Raw genomic sequence first — 19075 nt, 5'->3', positions numbered from 1 at the left:
TGTTTGTCACCAGCTGTCGGCGCTGTAATTTCTTCACAGACCCACCAAGAGGCAAATCAGCTCCGGAGGTTCACCAACACCCCAATTAGGACTGACCCTGGATGAGGCAGTGATTACTTCGACCTCGACAGTTAGATACACATCTTGAGAGCACATGTTTGAACAGTCCTGAGCTTCGTCTGCACGATTTAGCGATTGCTGGCTGCCATTCTGTTGGAAAATGAAGCACATCTGAGCGCCACTGATTGCAGTCATGTGTCTGTGAAGAGGCTACATGTTTAAAGGACACCGATGTCAACATATCTGTTGACCCATAAAATCAGATAAATAAAGATTAAAGTTGAGTCTGAACTAATAATCACTGAATGCTGTGTAGTATGGGACGTTATGGTGCGTTAAGTGAGGTGTAATCTGTTTAAATCATGCATATCTGACACTCTTTATATGTTCTAAACTTATTAACATTAATCGAGACTCCCAGCCTGCCTGTGAGTTTGTCTGTTTTACTACAGACTGATTCTGCTTGCTAGCTGCGGCGGGTGGAGAAATAAAATCAATGAATCATAAAAAACTCTCAATTTCTTGCTGTGAAGCTGACATGAAAACTCTTCTAGTTCAGTAAATTTCTGCTGTCAGGCGAATTCTGCTGGCAGACGGCTGAACACAGGTTGGAGTCGTTGTGGATTGAGCTGATTGAATGTTTCAGCAGCGCTTATCGACACATCTCATATCTCGCTTTTTTTTTTTTTTTTGAAACTCTTTATTTTGTAGCAGCGGAATGTATTACGCAGTTTACATCCAGGTAAAAGCAGTTACATGTTTCTCTGCCATCCAGACTTAAAGAATTTTATACAATTTGGGAGAGGTGAAGTGTGTACATAAGAGTCTATGCGGGAGAGAGGTGATGTAGGCGTTCTCAGTCTGTCGTAGGGAGAGTGTGAGCAGTCTCTTAGTTGGTGGTGGAGGGAAAGGGTGTGAGTCCCAATGTGTGGCAGGGAAAAGGTGTATGGTGGTAGAGAGAGAGGGTGTGTCATTCCTTCAGGGTCATTCCGAAAATAAAACAACATCAAAGTGTCACTTATTCACTGCCTCCACAAAATCTGGCCATAAAGGTTTTACATATTTGACCCACTTGGCCCAAAATTTAATGAATACATTTTTCTGAAGGCGAAGATATAAATGTCATTTACTATATCTATCCACTCCTGTGTTGTGGGAGGTTCAGGAAGCAACCATGGCCTTGTGAGCGCTTTTTTACCAGCGGATATTAAAATACCAAATAAATATTCATCAGGTTGTCTTACCTGGAAATCACATCTTGCTTTTGATGTGGTTTCCCAGTTAGACAACAGTGTTCTTCCAGCTCTGTATTTGTTCCCGTTCCTGTTTCAACATGACAAAGCTACTGTGAACAAAGATGGCTCCATAAAGAAACGGTTTTCCCAGTTTGGTGTGGAAGAACTTGTCTGGCCTGCACATCCAACACCTTTGGGATGAACTGGAACACCGACTGCGGGCCGGGCCTCATCACCCAACATCAGTGTTGGACCTCACCGAGGCATTGAATTATAAAAATCTAGATTACAACCACTTTAAAGATGCAGTTGGTACATGTGGTGTTTTGTTGGCATGTTGCTCAGTGCCGTTACTTCAGTTCATTCTGGATCGGTTTTTGTGCTGAAGTGAAAACTACATCCAACTGGCACACAGTGTTGGAGCGATTAGAGATACATGAGCCACCAGCTAGGTGGCTAATCTGGCCAATCAGAACAGAGTGGGCTCATCAGGAGGCGGGCCTTAACAGACAGGAGCTAAAACAGCCTGTTTCAGACAGAGGCTGAACTGAGGGGCTGCATAAAGGACCAGTAGAAGATAAATAAGGAGTTTTTATTCCAGTAGAGCCCCAGAATATAAATATAGAGCTGGAAATGAGCAGAATATGTCCTCGTTATAAATACCCCCAAGCCTCAGGGTTTTGAGAAAAAAAAAAGAAGAGCCACTTTAATCCTGTATGTGTGAACAGGAAGCAAATCTCAGCAACCTGGCTCAGAGATCTGGTGGAAAGCCTGAAACTTTTTCACATTTTGACTTGTCACAGCAGGACATCAATGGGGTCCAAGTTGTAAACCATACTAGCACACAAACATGCACAATAGCTGGAACACATGCCAAAATGTCATCTGTGAAAAAGGTCTGTCACATGGGCGTTATCTTCGGGTGTTCACATACTTTTGGCTCTATAGTGTATCTTGTCTTGTAAAAACCTCCTTAAAACAGACATTTAATCGTATTCCACTAACAAGAAGGTGAGAAGGCAAATTTATTTTTAATTGGTTTATTCTTGCACTTCTGAACATGACTGACAAGGTCAAAAAATCTAAGTTTATAACTTATCTTGCAGCAGTGACATGATGAAGGTCAGTCAGAGTGCAGAATTCATCAGGCTGTGTAAGTCAATACTGCTGCAAAGCACTAACATGTGTTGGTTCTGTCTCAGTGTTTGGAGAAAAAAAAAACACACACAAAGTTTGAATGGCTGAACTTCAGCTGCATACTGTGATGTCGCTGTCAAACATCAAGGACACCCAGGCTCCCTCAGGCCCCCTGGGCCCCTGGATACGGCCCCCGGTGCTTTACAGAACACTTACGCTGTGGATATTCTTCCCTCCTCCCCCCCTCCCCCTATTTAATGTTAGTGATTGCACTGTTTGAAAGGCAGATGTTTGTGCTCTGGCTAATCTAAACACAAGAATTTGTTATTTCAATGTATAGTGCTCATGTTTGGACCAGGTGATAGAAAACAGCCACGACTCCAAACTCAAAACCCGGATAGGAATTTGAAGTTATGCAACAAATCAAGATCTGCTCACGAAGAAGTGGAGAAGGATTTTTATAGAAAAGTATGTTGAAAAAAAATAATTAATCACTGTGGATGTTTGTAATTTGTGAGGTCATATATGGATAAAACATGTTTAAGGAATGTCGATGTTGTGTTAAACAGGAAAGATCTTCAGTGTGTCAGTTTATTTAAGTCCTAAAACAATACTGCATTCATGCCTAGCATCTCATTTAGATTGTCCAATGTTTTTTTGAACTGCACCAGAGAGCAGCATGTGTGCATCGAGCTGGCAGCTGAAACTAACCTACAAAAAGGTCTTGACCTCTTGACCTCGATCCAAGATGGTGAGAACGTAGAGTATATCTTCAGGAACATTTCATATCATTTATGACAGAAGAATGTTGACAATATTAATTTATTGGATGGTAGGAAATCTTCTTAGAGACTTATAAGGTGGAATAAAACAGTGTTATGCAGGTGCAAAGAAAGTTTGAACAAGAAAGGTCTCTTCCATTAAAGTGCATACAAACTGTGTCAAATTTCTTTGTCATCGCGAGCTGTTGCGCTGCTCAGCTACGGAGCGATTGATGCTGGAAGATTATAAAGAAGACAACCATTTAATTCAGTTGTATTTCTGTAATACAGCTCCCGTCTCTCACAGTGTGACATGCAATAAATGTACCCGATCGGTGTTGTTACACAGTCTCAAGGCGCCTTCAGCTGGTGTGTTAATGTTATGAGTTAACAGCCAGACACTGATGGTTAGTTGAGCAGCTAGCTGGCTAGCATTCTGATGTCACTGAAGCACACAGACAACCAGATGATCAGAATAATGTGTTCACGGCGAGAAACAGATCAATAACTAACCGTGTGTGTGTTTAAATCTAATGAGATGGAGATGTGGTTAGTTTAGAGAAACAACCAGCTGTTCATGGAGGACTACCAACATGGCTGCCAGAGCACATGAAAACCATCAGATTCAAGCTCCATTCAGTTTAAGTGCCTGGTAGCTCCATCTTGTTAAAAATGTTGAGTCTTCCCACATTAAATCAACCAAATTACTCTTAAAGTGGATTTAAAACGGACAAATTTTTATGGAGCTTGAAAAGAGAGCAGTCATAGCTTTTAAAGGAAAGACAATGAAAACTACTATGCTCAGATCTATAAAAGCCTCTATTCTAATTGGACAGAAGAGTAAATCAAACAATGGAAATGAGCCGGTCTGTCCCCTCATTAGCATGTTCTCATTGAGCATGCACCACTATTTTCTAACTCAGCCTTGCAGAAGAAGAAAACAAGCCAAATCTCTGCTAACTGGAAATACTTGTGGTTTCCCAGTTCACAGTGTGCACCTTTGGGCTTTCAGTAAAAATCTTATGATGTCAGTCACCACAGAAAACGAGCAGAACAAATTACGGTCTGCTGTTCATGTAGAGAAGGCAGAGGGATGACTTCATGTGGCCCCGGCAGGTTACTGCAGCCAGAAACACCAACATATCTGCAGCTGTTTATAAAAACGTCTTGACTGTCACTGCTTAATCCAGAGAGGATCACAGTTTGATCCTCTGTTTGACGCTGCCTACAAAGTGAAGATGATTTAAGGGTGAAAGAGCTGCTCTCCAATGCTGAGCACACACACCAAAGGGCTCTCACAATCTTAGCAACACATCAACAGTATTTAGCGGCTTGGTTTTCCATGCACACACTGCATGTGTAAGGTTAGTTAATCACATTCTTTCACTAGTTGTTAGAGCTGCAATGATTAACTGATTATTGCAATGGAGTAGGTGGCGCTTTGCAGAGCTCTTCAGAACATTTTGTCATTTAAGTATTATTTTGGCATAATATAAACAAAAAATTCCCGTAGTCTTATATCCAACTTGCTTCCTAACTCAAGGAAAAAAGAAACCATGGCCGGTAAAAACTCCGAAGGTCGTAATACTAACACTGCAGCGTCCAGGCCTGTCGGGACCAACCAGGGCCTCTATTGGCCCAGGTGACCCTGCTCCAGCACCTCCAACAGCTGCAAGACAGACTGATATCATGGCCTTTAAGAATGAAGTGCTGCCATTGCTGCAAGCAGATTTTGTAACTATTTGAGGATGTGCTTGGAAGTGAAATGTCTGCTATTAAATTAGAGATACAAGCTGCCAAAACAGAATTCTCTAACTTTAAAGCTGCTATAAAGAAACAAGGTGACAGTGATGGAAAACACCTTGGAAGGGATTGAAAAGGGACTTTCTGGATGTTCATATGATGTCACAGTTTTACAGTGCACAGTGCAACAGCTGCAGCTGGCTGCCTTTGAGGAAAAATGTGAGGACTTGAAAGGAAGAGCCAGATGCAATAATATCTGAATAGTTGGTGCACCAGGTGCAGCACAACTGCAGTCTCCATGATGCTAAAAGAAGCTTTCCAGCTCAAAAAAGCCGGACAGAAGGCACCAGACCTCACAACCACCACCGAAACAAGGGTCCCCATCCTAGAACCATGTTGGCCCATCTTCAGTACTTCCATGACTGCTCCAACATCCTGCACCTTGCCAGAGAACAGAGCCGAGTGAAGGTGAATGATACAGCTAGAGTCGCCCATGCACGAGCAACATACAACGGCTTCAGACAGCTGGTGCGTGGGATCGAGGGACTTCATTTACTACTACTTCACCTGGCACAACTTCATATCACTGTCAATGGAGTGAAGAAGATTTTTACCTCACCAGATGAAGCCCAGAAATACATCACACAAGACATTACTAAACAAGCAACTGCTGCCTGTTAATGACTGCCTCTCATGGAACGAGGTTATCTATCCAAACTGACTTGACATAATCTTAAACCAGCCTCAGTAAGTATTGTGCCGATGTCAAGTTACTGTCGGTAGAAACCTGTTAACGTACACTATTTACATTATACAGTCTACATCATTTAGATGCAACTTGCGGATGTGTTTAAGTTTCATCATGAAAAATTAAAATAAGTTAGAGAAATTTCCCCCTGTCCTGTCCTCTCTTAAAGAAGATATTGATGGTTTGGATCCGTTACTCTTATCTCTGGCTGGTAGAATTAACACTATAAAGATGAACATATCGACCACATTTCTTTATATGTTTCACTGTATACCAGACTTCTTTTTCTTCCAGACTTCTCCCAAGAAAGAAAGCTTTCTCCAGTTTTTGGAATAAAAGGGATCCAGGTATATGGAAAACTATACCACATAGACCTTTCAATTCTACTATTGGGCAGCAAATATCAAAATGATTTCCTATTGGACTAAAGGCTGTATCATACTGGCTACTTCTAGAGAGAGACTCTTGTAAGAACACCTCATTATTTGCCTTATTATGCTCTAGTCTGCCATATTCAGAGCCTATTAACAAATATACTTCTAACCCAGTTGTTATTCATTCTTTAAAAGTATGGAAACAACTCAGACAACCCTTTGAGATCTGTAGATTCTCAATACTCATCCTCGTTGTAAAGAACTGAGTTTTCCTGCCATCTTTGACAGATGCTCATTTAAGAAGAAAACGTCCAAATTCTCTGATTCCAGCTTCTTAAATGTGAATATTTTCTGGTTTATTTAGTCTCTATGACAGTAAACTGAATATCTTTGAGTTGTGGACAAAACAAGACATTTGGGCTTTTTGGGAAACAGTTACCAAACCAACTAATCGATTAATTAAGAAAATAATCGTTAGTTCTAGTCCTGGCCTTCGGTTCTGAAACGGACCCGAAATGTATCCGGCCTGAACAGGAATACATTTATTTCCGAAACAATTGTTTGATAAATCTATTATTAATCAGTTTTTAATAATCAATAAATCATTTAAGGTTATTTACGGAGCAAAAATAATAAACATTTTCTGGTTCTTAGTTCTTTTTTGCTGATAGATTTCATGCTTTTCTCTTTGGCTTTTGGACTGTTGATCGTACAAAACAAGACATTTGAAAATGTCACCCTGAGAAAGCATGATGGACACGTCACTCTTTTCTGACCCTTAATAGACTAAAGGGTTAACTGATTAATAGTAATAATAATTGACAGATTAATTGATCATGATAGTAATTGTTAGTTGCAGCCCTAAATGAGACTATACATTTTAAAATAACTGCAAGACAGACAAGATTACCCAGGGAGACCATGAGATGTGGAAAATATTTGCGTTTTTGAGTGCATCATATAGAAAAGTGCTCCTAATATTTTGTCCACCCTATTAACAAACATGAGGGACACTTTTCAATATATTGCACTGCAGTACACCATCACCCATTACACCTCAATAATAAACATCAAGTAGAATTATCACCTTTCTGACAACGTCAACAAAAACTGAAAGTAGAAGTTTTGTAAAAGTAGAACTTATGGCAGAGCTGTTGTGTTGGACTGCATTAGATTGTACATGTGTTCCTAATAAAGGGCTCGCTGAGTGAATATTTATTTTTCTTAGGAATAACTGGATATTTTCACCAATTCAGGCCTCAAAAAACAAAAGAAGGAAGGAATCTGAGAGGGAAACTTTCTCCTTCTGACTCTTGATCAACTGCTTGCAGGTCAGTTGTGATCAAGAGTCTCTTTGCACAACTAAAAATCATTTGGTGTCTGCTTTGCTTTCTAATTGTGGAAGTCTCTGTTTACTGTCTTCAGATTTATTCATAGTATTTGCCCCCATGTTTGGAGCTGAACTGGGCCAAAACACCAACATCCTGATCCTTCCATGTGAAATTCACTGCAGAATAACTACTGCTCTCTCTGTCACCGCGTATTTAATGTGAAACAGGACTAAATATGAAGCCATCTTTGATTTGTTTAGTCTATATTTCAATCAGTCTGGACCCCATGAAGCTGCTAATAATTGATGAAAGGAATTTAGACTATGACATGCTGCTACAGGTTTTAAAGACTGTAATTTTGTTCACATGTTCTCTGCAGCTTTTGCTTGTTTGCCTTCTTGGTCAAATCTCCCATGAAAACGAAGAATGACGAATAAAGAATGCAGGCAAAGCTAAGCGGTTCTCAAAGGGGAAGAATGAAGGACAAATACAGAAACTTTTTGCATATAATGTGACAACTACAATAGATAGTCGTGAAAAATTGTTGAGCAAAGGATTCAGAATTTGAAGTCAGGGTGGCAGGAAATTCCTCATTATGTAATTCCTCAGCAGATAAAGAAAAACAGGAAAAACATCCGGGAGAAAGTTGGGGCTGAAGCTAATTTTGTAATTACCTTTAGTCACAGCTTGAGGACAACAACACCTTAAAGGACGGGTTCACAATTTTTCCCATTGCGCCTCCATATGAACAGTGAAAGAGGTTTTCCTCACTGTAATCATTCCTCCTGTTAATACTGGATATTAAAAGATCCTTCAAATGTGCTTTCAATGTACAGATGGGTGACAAATTAAAGGAAAAACTGGTCCCAGTCTGAATGCTTGACCCCTACAGTGAGGTTATCTGGTGGCTCTGTTATGCTGTGGGAGGCATTTTGCTGGCATGGTTTGGGTCCACCATCATCATCAAAACACCAAATGAGGGAGTATCTTTTTGAAGAACGGTGTTGATCCTTTCAGAAGAGTTCAGAGACTGTAGAATCAAAGCCAAGGCTTGAAGAACACCATTCTGTTGATGTGAAGCTTCTATTCAGCTTCAGCAGTCTGAGTTAGTCATATCAAGTGGATATCTGACACATTTACATTATTTTTAGCATCAAATTCCCTCTTTGTGTTTCCTCGGACAGTGTTTCCCTGTTGAGCTGCAGGTGGAAGTATAGTAACAAAAAGAGGGACTTTGGCACTAAAAAGACTGTAACGTTGAAAGATATCTACTTGATTTGACTCATTTGGACGCTGAAGCTTCATATTAGCTTCACATAAACTTTGAAATACATTTTTGCACAGAAGGAGGACTGTGGAGTTTGTCCTCCATCACTTCCATTGTAAGGTCATTATGAAGGGATCTTCTAATGGTCAGTATGAACAGGAGGAATGATTACAGCAAGAAACAGGTTTAATGTTCATTTGGGCTCCTGACTGTTGGTTTATGGCACACTTGAAAAATTGTGAACCCGTCCTTTAAGGAACCACATGTTCAGTCTGTTTTTTTAATGGAAAAGGTCTCAGTGGGAATCAGTCCGCTACCCCAGAGAACCTCAAGGTGAAACCTCAACACAAAACATTTTTAACATTCAGGAACTGTAATATTTAATGTCCTTATTTGACTATCACAGAGTGGACGGAGTGATCTCCACCACCAGCTTCAGTTACACATAAATTCCACTTTAAGCTCTTAAAACTCACAAAACGTCCCACAGTGACCGTAGCCAGGAGATATTAATCTTCCACAGGCCAGATTAAAGCACAAAAGAACCAGAAAAGTAACACCCAAGTGCGTTCTGTGACCTTTTCATTAAACACAGGTTTTACAGCTGATTTGTTGAATGTACTTTATGTTTTATGATACAGCGAAAACCTGCTGCAGTGACGAATTCACAAACTCAAGACACTAGAAATGGAACGTGAACCTAAACAACTGTCAGACTTTTACAACCACACAGCTGTTTGACTGTTAGTGGAAGAAATGATCGTGTGTTACCTGTCAGAGATTCAGCGTCTGGCTCAAAGACACTTCAGCAAGATGACAGGAAGTCCAGAGAGTCGGATGAACCTGGAGGAGGAAGTAAAGACGTTATTATTGACAGAGAAGTAATCAAACTACTGCTTTTATTACTACTATTACAACAACTACTACTACTTTTACTACTACTACTACAACTGCTGCTACCACTGCTACTACTAAACTATTAACACTAGAACTACTACTGCTTTTACCATTTCTACTACTACTACTACTAATCCTCACTAAGACCAAGAAAGTGGTTCACATCACTCCAGTTCTCCTGATCTTTACACTGGCTTCCTGTCTGTCAAAGAGCTGCTGCTGGTTTATAAAGTCCTGAATGGTTTATGGCCACATACAACACATTTCTGATCTGCTGCTACCATCCAGACCTCTCAGGTGGTCTGGGATCAGGTCTGCTTTCTGTTTCCAGAGTCAAAACTAAACATGGAGAAGCAGCGTTCAGTTTTTATGCTCCACATATCTGGAGAAAACTCCCAGAAAACTGCAGGTCTGCTGCAACTCTTGGTTCCTTCAAATCACAGCTGAAGACTTTTCTGTTTGCCGCCTTTTATTGAACCAAATTTGAGGCTTTTGATTAATATCTTACACTACTCCTGTTTTATGTCTTACTCTATTTTAGTTTATTTTTATTTCCAATCTAACACTTTTTAATTGTATTTAAATGTCTTTTACATTGCCTTGTGTTGCTTTTACATTTTGTCTTGATGCCTTTTATGTTTGCCTTGCCTTACTAGTACAACTGCTAAACTGTTGACACTATGACTACTGCTGCTACTACTACTACTCACATTACTGCTGCTGTTACAACATCTTCTAGTTTTGCTGCTACTTTGACGACTACTTGTAGAGTTGCTTTAACTATTACTACTACTCCTACCACTAGTTAACATTGCTTTCAGTATAGATGTACTGTGTCTCTTTAGGTTTGTGTTTTTTCTGATGTTTGGTCCACATCCATCCATCAGTAGAGGCAGACAGTGTGTGTAAACAGCATCCTGATCTGAGACACTGCTCCACCCTGAGAGCAGATAAACAGGAAATAAAGCATCACTTATCAGCCAGCGACAGAGACTCTGCTGAGGAATCATCTGCCTGCAGGGATCAAAGTCTATATACATGTGTGTGTTTGTGTGTGTGGTCCACTGTTTACATTAGTACACTTTACTAGACTCAACATTTTATATCTATAGTTTATAGTCTGTGAAAACCGCTGTAACACCTGCACAGCTGCTCTGTGGCCTGAGATCATGGGAATATACAGGAGAGCAGTTTACTTCCTAAATGTCACACTGTTAGTGAGTAAGTAAACTTTATTTCTACATTCTGAAATACCTTTTTAAAGCTGGAATTACACAGTGCCTCATAGGTGCACACAGTATCACGAGTGGCCAAACATAGAGAAATAAAATGATATATAAAAAGAACAACAAACTATAGAGATACGATACAATATGATATACTGTATCATATTATGGGGCCCAGGAATGGATTTTTGCCCCTGTCAAGTTAATCGGACCACTACCTTTTCAACATTTTGGTCCAGAGAGAGAAATCGACACCTACTAGGCTCATATTTACAAGAAACTTTCTGTCGATCCTCTCTGTTATCAGAGGATGACTCACACTGTAAAACTCTTTAGGGAACCTGTGTTATCACAGTCAGCTGAGGGAGGTGGAGGGCAAATCAGGTCACTAAAGAAGTAAATGACAGCCCACAGAATCTCCAGAGTATGTTAAAGTATCTGAGGGGAGCGGCCTACATCCTTAAACCCTTACAGTCATGATCCTAATCTGATCATCTGATTGGTCCTTGCCTCTCTGCTGACTCTCCCTACTAATGACTGTACATTCAGAAACATAAACTAAGACCAAAAAAGGCTTCAGGCTCCCTCTCCTGTATCACACACACACACACACACACACACACACACACACATACAACACACTCCTCTGTCTGTGCAGCAGATCTATGACATACACAGAGGAGAAAAATCATGTATACACGTTATGAAAAATGATCAACCGTGAAATAACCTTTTCACACTTAAACTGTGTTGTATTATCATTGCAGTGCATACGGTTGCAGTTGAGAGAGCCTTTGCACACGCCTGCTCCTTTATTGTGTATGTGGTGCGTTGGGAAAGTCCTGCACTGATGTGACCTTTGACCTCAGCAGTACCAACTTCTGTGAGAACAGCTAACGGCTGAAGGCTACTGCGACAGATGAAGATAAAGAAGAGAAATTGATAAAATGTTCTTTCTGGATGTAGTTCAGAATGTAATATGTTAAAAAATCTAATTAATTTGAACACGTAATTCTTTCTAATTAATTTTTAAATAATTAATTAAGATTTAGCATAAGAATATGAAAATATTCTTGCATGTGTTTTGGTAAGAAGCTTGTTTCTTTACATGAAAACTCCACAGGGCATCTTTACAGGATCAGTCTGGTGATTTTCTATATTTTTCTTCTTGTCAACAAATCTCATGTTTGGATCCAAACCAACAATGAACTGATCAACTAAAATACTATTTTACAAGTATTGTTTGTGTATCCAAGAAAAGGATAATATACATGACCTGCTCGCTGTAAATTATCCTGATTATTACACAACTATTTACAAAAGAAATCAATAATCTGAAATAGTCGGTTAGATTCTACAGTTGGTTTAGTCTCAGGAGAGTAGTTCTATGTGGGGCAGACGCCACTGAGCATGTGCAAGAAGACGGTTCTCTTTACAGTAAACAAACGCTGTTTTCTCACGCTCGTCGTATTGATGAGACTCTGAGCACACAGACACATAAACTTCTCAGAGAGCTTCAGTACAAGGTGCAGAGGTCATGATATGAGCTGTAAACAGAACTAATTTGGTTTGGTTTTAATTTCTGGGTCATTTTTGAGTGAATTCAGTAACTATGGTGCCCTGACTTGTTTGTTTGGCGACTGAGGCTTATGGGTATTGTAGTATTCAGAGCTGTCTGCCAAAATAATGTACAAAACCAGATTTTTCAAAAATGAAACTAGTGGTCAGAACATAAATATATATTATTTCATTAGGTTACATTATGCAGAAGAGTCTCTTGTTTAAAGAAAACATTTAAATAAAACAAAAAACAGCAGCTTCTCACACTTCACAACCCTATTGGTGGTTTTATGACACGTTGCATTCTACAACCATTTCTTCATTGGACGTATTGACTACTGGGACTCTCCGCTGGCCACAAGGCAACTAAAGTTAAAAGTTAAAGTTTATTTATTTAAAGTGCCAAATCACACCAGGGTGTCTCAGTACACTTACAAAAAAAAAAAAAAAGATAAATTTTGGTAAAATGGTCCAAAACACAGAAAACCATCTGAGGTAGCTCATCATGTGACACACGTATATTATCACATCACTACAACTGATAGCAAGAATGGAGATATTAGTGAGATAGTGTAGCTGTTCTACAGCTGCACTGGGGTGAGGGAAAATACTATATCAAAGCCACGTCAATGGTGTTAAGGCAGGTCATGTGATTACAAGAATAAGTATGTTTTGAGTCTGGATTTAAAGATTTCAACAGACGTAGCCTCCCTGATTATAAGAGGTAGCTGGTTCCAGAGATAGGGAGCTCGGTTGGAGAACGCTCGACTGCCTACTGACTTTTTCTTGATTCTGGGAACAGTAAGATATCCACCATCACGTGATCGGAGTACACGAGGGGGAGTATAAGGGGTGATGAGGTCAAAAAAATATGATGGTGCACGCCCATGTAGTGATTTATAAACTAAGAGAAGAACCTTAAAGTCAGATCTGGCTTGGATTGGGAGCCAGTGAAGGGAGATTAGGACTTGGATTACGGGGGAGTCAACAGGACTCCAAGAAGTCAAAGACAAAGATAAAGTCAGAGATATCAGAAACATACAAATACTACGGAAATGTAGTAGTGACAGGCTGTTTGATAGAGCAGATGTGCAGATAAAGGAAAGATGATACTTTCAATAATCCTTCAATAAATTATACAATTGTGCCTTGAATCAATCTCCAGAAACACAACAGGGGATAAAAACACCAAATACTACAGTGGAGTTACTGATATGCACCATAAAAAAGATCTTGTATTGAACTGTGCTTTCATATTATCGGAGTATTAGAATGAATGTTTGTTTGTTTTGTGATTTTTTTGTCTTTTAACGTCTTGGCACCATGTTGGAAATAAGTGTTTTCACTTTAACATGTTATCCCTTGGATTTGGACTTGTTTTATGTCTGTAATCCATAAATCAATCATATCATTGACTGACAGAGGATGTCAGAAACAATTTAATTATACGACGGCAGCAACTAATGATTATTTTCATTATTGATTCATCTATTGATTATTTTCTTCATTAATTGATTAGTCATTTGTTCTATAAAATGTCTGAAATGGTGAAAATGTGTATCACTGTTTCCCAAAATCCCAGAAAATATTCACATTTAAGAAGCTGGAACCAGAGAATTTGGACATTTCTTCTCTTAAAAAATTACTCCAAACAATTAATTGATTATCAAAATAATTCATTCAATAGTTGGTTACTAACTGATTAATTAAAGAATTGTTGCAGCTCTAAATTATACTGCTGGAGATAAAAACTAAAAACACCCCAATTATTATGAAAAACTACAGAGACCAAAGTAATTCTACAATGTATTTAGAGGGACACTGTGCCAGCAAATATATAAAAATATTATAATACATAAAATTTATACCAGGTAATATTACACAGTTTAAATTATAAACAGTTTTTTATTTTTTATTTTTTTTATCCGGCCATATATTAAATCAACTGAACGTCTGTCCATCACTGACTGACTGAGTGATGAAGTTACATCATTGGTTGGTGGCCAAGTGTTGAGCTTCCCAATTGGCCGTTGCTCTTTTAAAATGAATCAGTGCTAACAGTTTCTAATTTGTCCTCAGGAAGCATTTACAGCGGAGCCCCGAGTGCCGCTCACAGTCCCAAAATAACTTTTAAAAACACACATTTACCAGCTGAAACATCTCACATGATCTGGAGCACCAACTCACGGATACAAAGAGACACAATGGAACTATTTTACCAACTTGCACAGAGGCTAACAACTAGTTAGCATGGTTAGCATAGCCGTGCTGTGCTGTGTAGCCCACAGACTGTATACAAATAAGGTGTGGCTGTGGTGTCTATGGTTTAACAGCAGCGTGCTGGGCTGGTTACAGGTGTGTTTATGGTGTTTGTGTGCCCTGAAAGACGTCATGGCGCGGATATAAAGTCACACAGCTGACGGACTGTTAGCCTAGCATGTTAGCATTCTCTTCTAAACATATGGATCAGACCGTACGTCTACTGACATCTGCAGATAGAAACAGCTGAAAGAGCGGGGGGGAGGTTAATAGATAATAAGGATATTTATAATTACACTTAAAGTAAATTCTCTCAAACATCCCAAGATATGAGTGGAAAGTATTGTTCTTACAATTGCATTTATAACCTTTCTTTTTACTCAAACATTGCTTAACTATGTCATGCGATATGCAACTTCAGTGCATTTTAACAACAAATATTACAGGAATCCACATCATAGACACGACTACTGACTATCCCTGTAACAAACTGGCCATTTCGGATATTGACCATACACGGTCCAGATATATAGCAGGTTTTGACCTCATCTTATTGCTTAAGAAAAACTTCAAAAAAAGTTGAATGGGAAACAGATGAGTTGCAGCTGAAAGGAGGAGAAGGAGGAGGGGTTCCATAGTGAATTCAGTCTCTGAAATCTCTGAAGTCTGCAGCAGATCTTTCAGTTACACTAAGCGGCATGTCTGCAGTATGGAGGTTCATCAGTGACAAAACTGGTTGGTAAGAGGTTTTTCTTCCAGGTCTTTCCCTGATAAATCAGTATCGGACATCCCAGCATGCAAAACTAGAACTGCACATTTTAATTGATAAAAATTATGATATGATAAAAATGTTAAATCTCTGCGATCAGAAATTCTTAATTCTGCAAACATTACAAATACGAATCACCATAACTTAAACAAACATTTAAGTTATGGTTTTATGGATTAAAATCCTATTTTTAACATCTGACATTATAGATGCAAACGACTTTTAAACAATTTCTGTCATAAGAAGGATAATAATTAGTTGCTGTGTTTTTAGAGGTTTATGTTTTTGTGTTCTATGTTTTATTTAATTTATCTTTATTTATTTTTATATTTTTTTTAATATTAGACCGTCCTGTGGGGAGCTGCCTCTCATTCGGCTGTATGTGTATTTATATATGCATGTGTTTAGAATGACAATTAAATAGATTTGAACTCATATACATCCCGGTATCATCTTGGCATTTCAGCAGCTGCTGTGCTTCTCCACAACACACACACACACACACACACACATACACCGCCTGACCGTCTCCTCTGTGCTCCGGGGGTGGGGAGGTGATGATGAAATACTGAGTGGAATTTGACTTGAGATTTGAGTCGACTTTTATCTTTTAAAACTGAAAGGTTCTTATGGAATAGTTATAGCTCACTACAAGCACAAATAGCACTGCTGGTTTGAATTCTTATGATAAAGTGGACCTATAATTTATGGAAGCCGAGAAAAGCCGTACTTGCATTCATTTTTTTTAATGCCGTTATCTTGAGATCTTGAGTTAATTACTTTGTTATCTAATAAAATCAATCAACCCGTTATCACCAGAAAACAAAAGCTCATTTCATTACTTATAATGTTTATCAGATATTAGGAGCGCCACACCAGCATCCACAGATGGCATCTTGACAACTGTAGCAACTGATTTAAGCTGAAGATGTCAGAACAAGGAGTTCCCATTATTATTAACAGCACCTGGTTATAATAAGATGGAATGTTTCATGCAGGAGAAGTACCAAACAATGCCTTTCAAGCATTTTCACTTTATTAGACTTAATGAGAGACAGGGAAGTGGGGTGGAGAGAGGGAATAAGAACAAAGATATGACAGATTTGAACCCATGACCTTAAAAGCCTCCTAAGGGCTTCTTGTGATTGATCTAAATAGTTGAGCTATCCATGTGAGGAGAGGAATGAACAAATGACAGATGAGCTCCACCCATGATAAATCTTGTGATAAATTAACGTGTTATTTCGAGAAATCAGCATTTTGTTTTCTCAAAATAACGAGATAAATTAACTTGTGATCTTAAGATAACAGCATTAAAAAAAAAAAAACTGCAAGCACGGCTGTTCTCGGCTTCTGTAGAAGTTAAATGTGTGAGAGGAATCATTATACAATCTGGCTTCAATTCACCACCTCACCATCTGTGTCGCCAATTTCCCCTGTTTCCAAAATATTTGTACGCATGCGTCAAGAGTTTCTGTACAGGTGCACACATTCTCAACTCAAGTTTGCTTTCAGAGATCACATCTTTTTCATGGGAAGTTGCATGTGCCTCTTTTGAGGCCCCTGCACCCTTCAATAGTTTTTGAACCAAAAGCATGTGTGGTGAATTGCTGTAATCAGCATGTGTTTTGCATTGAGAGTGGATCGTACTGTATGTGAATGACTTCAACTTTAGACTGAAGACAAAGGAGCCAGATTTGAAGCAGAGATTTTGCATGAGAGGAGGGTCCGTAATGTCAAACATATTTTTGCTTCAGAACACCCCTCTAATTGTTAAAGGACCAAATTGGTGTTTTTTTCATGTTGTAGCCTTTTTACCACAAATTGAGTTTTCACAAGTTTTTTTTTTACATGCAAAAAAACTCCGGTATGGTCCTTTAGCTCCAGTCACTACCAGTGTGACTCAGATGTGACCTAAACATAGTGTTTATTCACTTTATTCACCAGTCAGCAGGGGATTTAATCTTAAGCAGAAAGGTATTTTTACAGACTGATGAAACATATAATGATCTGAGAGTCACAGACAAGACATTTGAAGACATCACTTTGGTCTGTGGAAAATTACAACAGCATTTTTTGCTATTTCCTGACATTTTATAGAGACTAAACGATTCATTGATTAAGCGAGACAATAATCAGCAGATTAATCGATAATGAAAATAACTGTTAGTTAACTCCAAACTATCATAAAGTTTAAAAAAATCATGAAAGTTGCATAGAAAACTTGAATTTACACTTAATTTTTTACCTCAGAAAGACAAATATCTCACTCAGACGAAAACTAATTAACTGACATTAACTGAAAATTTTTAATTTTGCAAGATTTTATATGTTTACTCAAATACTCTAATCTGTCAGCTACTGATGCAGATTTTACATACAAAACATACAAAAAACTCTTTAAAAAGACACATGAATATGTATGAAATATATATAAACATGCACCATCAGTAGCATAATCATAGATAAGAGAATTTTTGCATGAAGAAGTAACTTTAAAGGGTAAAACAACTGAATTTGATCCTAATATTTATCTTTTCCTCCATTAATGACTCCAGACTGAATAAACAGTGCTTAGAGTAGCAGGTGATAGAGAGATTTTTGAGGATTTCAAAGGAAAGTCCTCCCCCCAGTGGATCTGAATTCAGCTTTTAAAACAAACTGTCTAAAGGTGGTTCAGGTGACAAACAATCCACCTTCTTTGTATTTTATCCTTCCCACAATAATTATGCATTTGCTTATATTTTTCATTCATGCACAAAAGTGAAGAGACTGAGAGTCACTTACAGATCTGCTGCTCTGCACCCGCGCCCTCTGCACACAAAACACGCGAGTCCCACGGCCATGTAGGGTGGTGCAGGCTTGTTTCTGCATGAAACACCTCCCAGCCGTCAGCTCCGCCCCCCTGATCCTGCACAGATCTGCTGCAAGGGTGGGAGAAAAAAAAACAACCAAAAAGTTATGATCCTTTACTCAATTATCAGTACAACAATACAGAGCTGAAGCTTTCTGTGACAGGTTATCCTCATTTTTATGAATGACTCACTGCTCAGACCATCTGAAATCTGAAACTTTAAAAGGTAATTCAAGTGTTTTAGTAGAAACAGAGATGTTATTTTTCTGTTTTGATCAAAATCAGGTTTTGTACATATATTAAATCATAATGCAGTCACTTGAGAAAAAAAAAACTGCCCTGTTTCTCTGAATTAATAAGATAATTATCTCAGAATTCTTAGAAAAGTTTTCATGGAAAAAATTGTTCTGCTCAGTTTTTCGGATTAACAAGACGCCTCAAAATCCTGACTGTGGTAACGCCGCCACCTGAACTTCGTTGCGTCTAAAGTAGTGTAATTACGGTAAGGATGACCGAAGTGAAGTGAAGGTCTTGTAAGATACATACATGCGTTTTTTTTCATGTTCTTTCTGTGTTCTTTTAACACATAATGCATTGCACTTTTTTCTCATGTTTGACCTGTTGTAACTGTTATTTTGTCTAGAGGTTATCAGATAAATCCAAAACATAGCAGGTCCAGATGTTCTCTCTGACAGTATTAAAGTCGAGTCATCTCACTGAACCTGTTTGTGGAAACTAAAACAACCTCTCAGCTCTGTAGGCAGCCTGGTGTGTTTGTTTCACCTATTTCTGAGCTTTGACTGAACATTTTTGCCTGTCCTGAGCTGTCTGCGCTAAGTCGACAAACTAATAAC

General features: G+C 38.7%; 1 protein-coding gene across 3 annotated transcripts in view; it reads right to left on the bottom strand.

The window, feature by feature from the left end:
- Positions 1-18261, bottom strand: part of col6a4a (collagen, type VI, alpha 4a) — an 83589-nt gene extending 65328 nt beyond the window's left edge. Inside the window, exons 1-2 of one of the 3 annotated variants that reach the window (XM_067600325.1) lie at positions 18155-18261; positions 9428-9499 (exon numbers count right to left, since the gene is read on the bottom strand). The gene's annotated coding sequence lies outside the window, so the exon portion shown is untranslated. The remainder of the gene's footprint in view (positions 1-9427; positions 9500-18154) is intronic. The other 2 variants (XM_067600324.1, XM_067600326.1) reach the window with 2 other exon arrangements.
- Positions 18262-19075: the final 814 nt, after the last annotated feature.

This window comes from Thunnus thynnus, chromosome 10 (genome assembly GCF_963924715.1).
Source record: "Thunnus thynnus chromosome 10, fThuThy2.1, whole genome shotgun sequence".
In the NCBI taxonomy this organism is placed as follows: Eukaryota; Metazoa; Chordata; class Actinopteri; order Scombriformes; family Scombridae; genus Thunnus; species Thunnus thynnus.
Note: the sequence above shows the minus strand (reverse complement) of the source record. Positions and strands in the feature narration are given on the sequence as shown.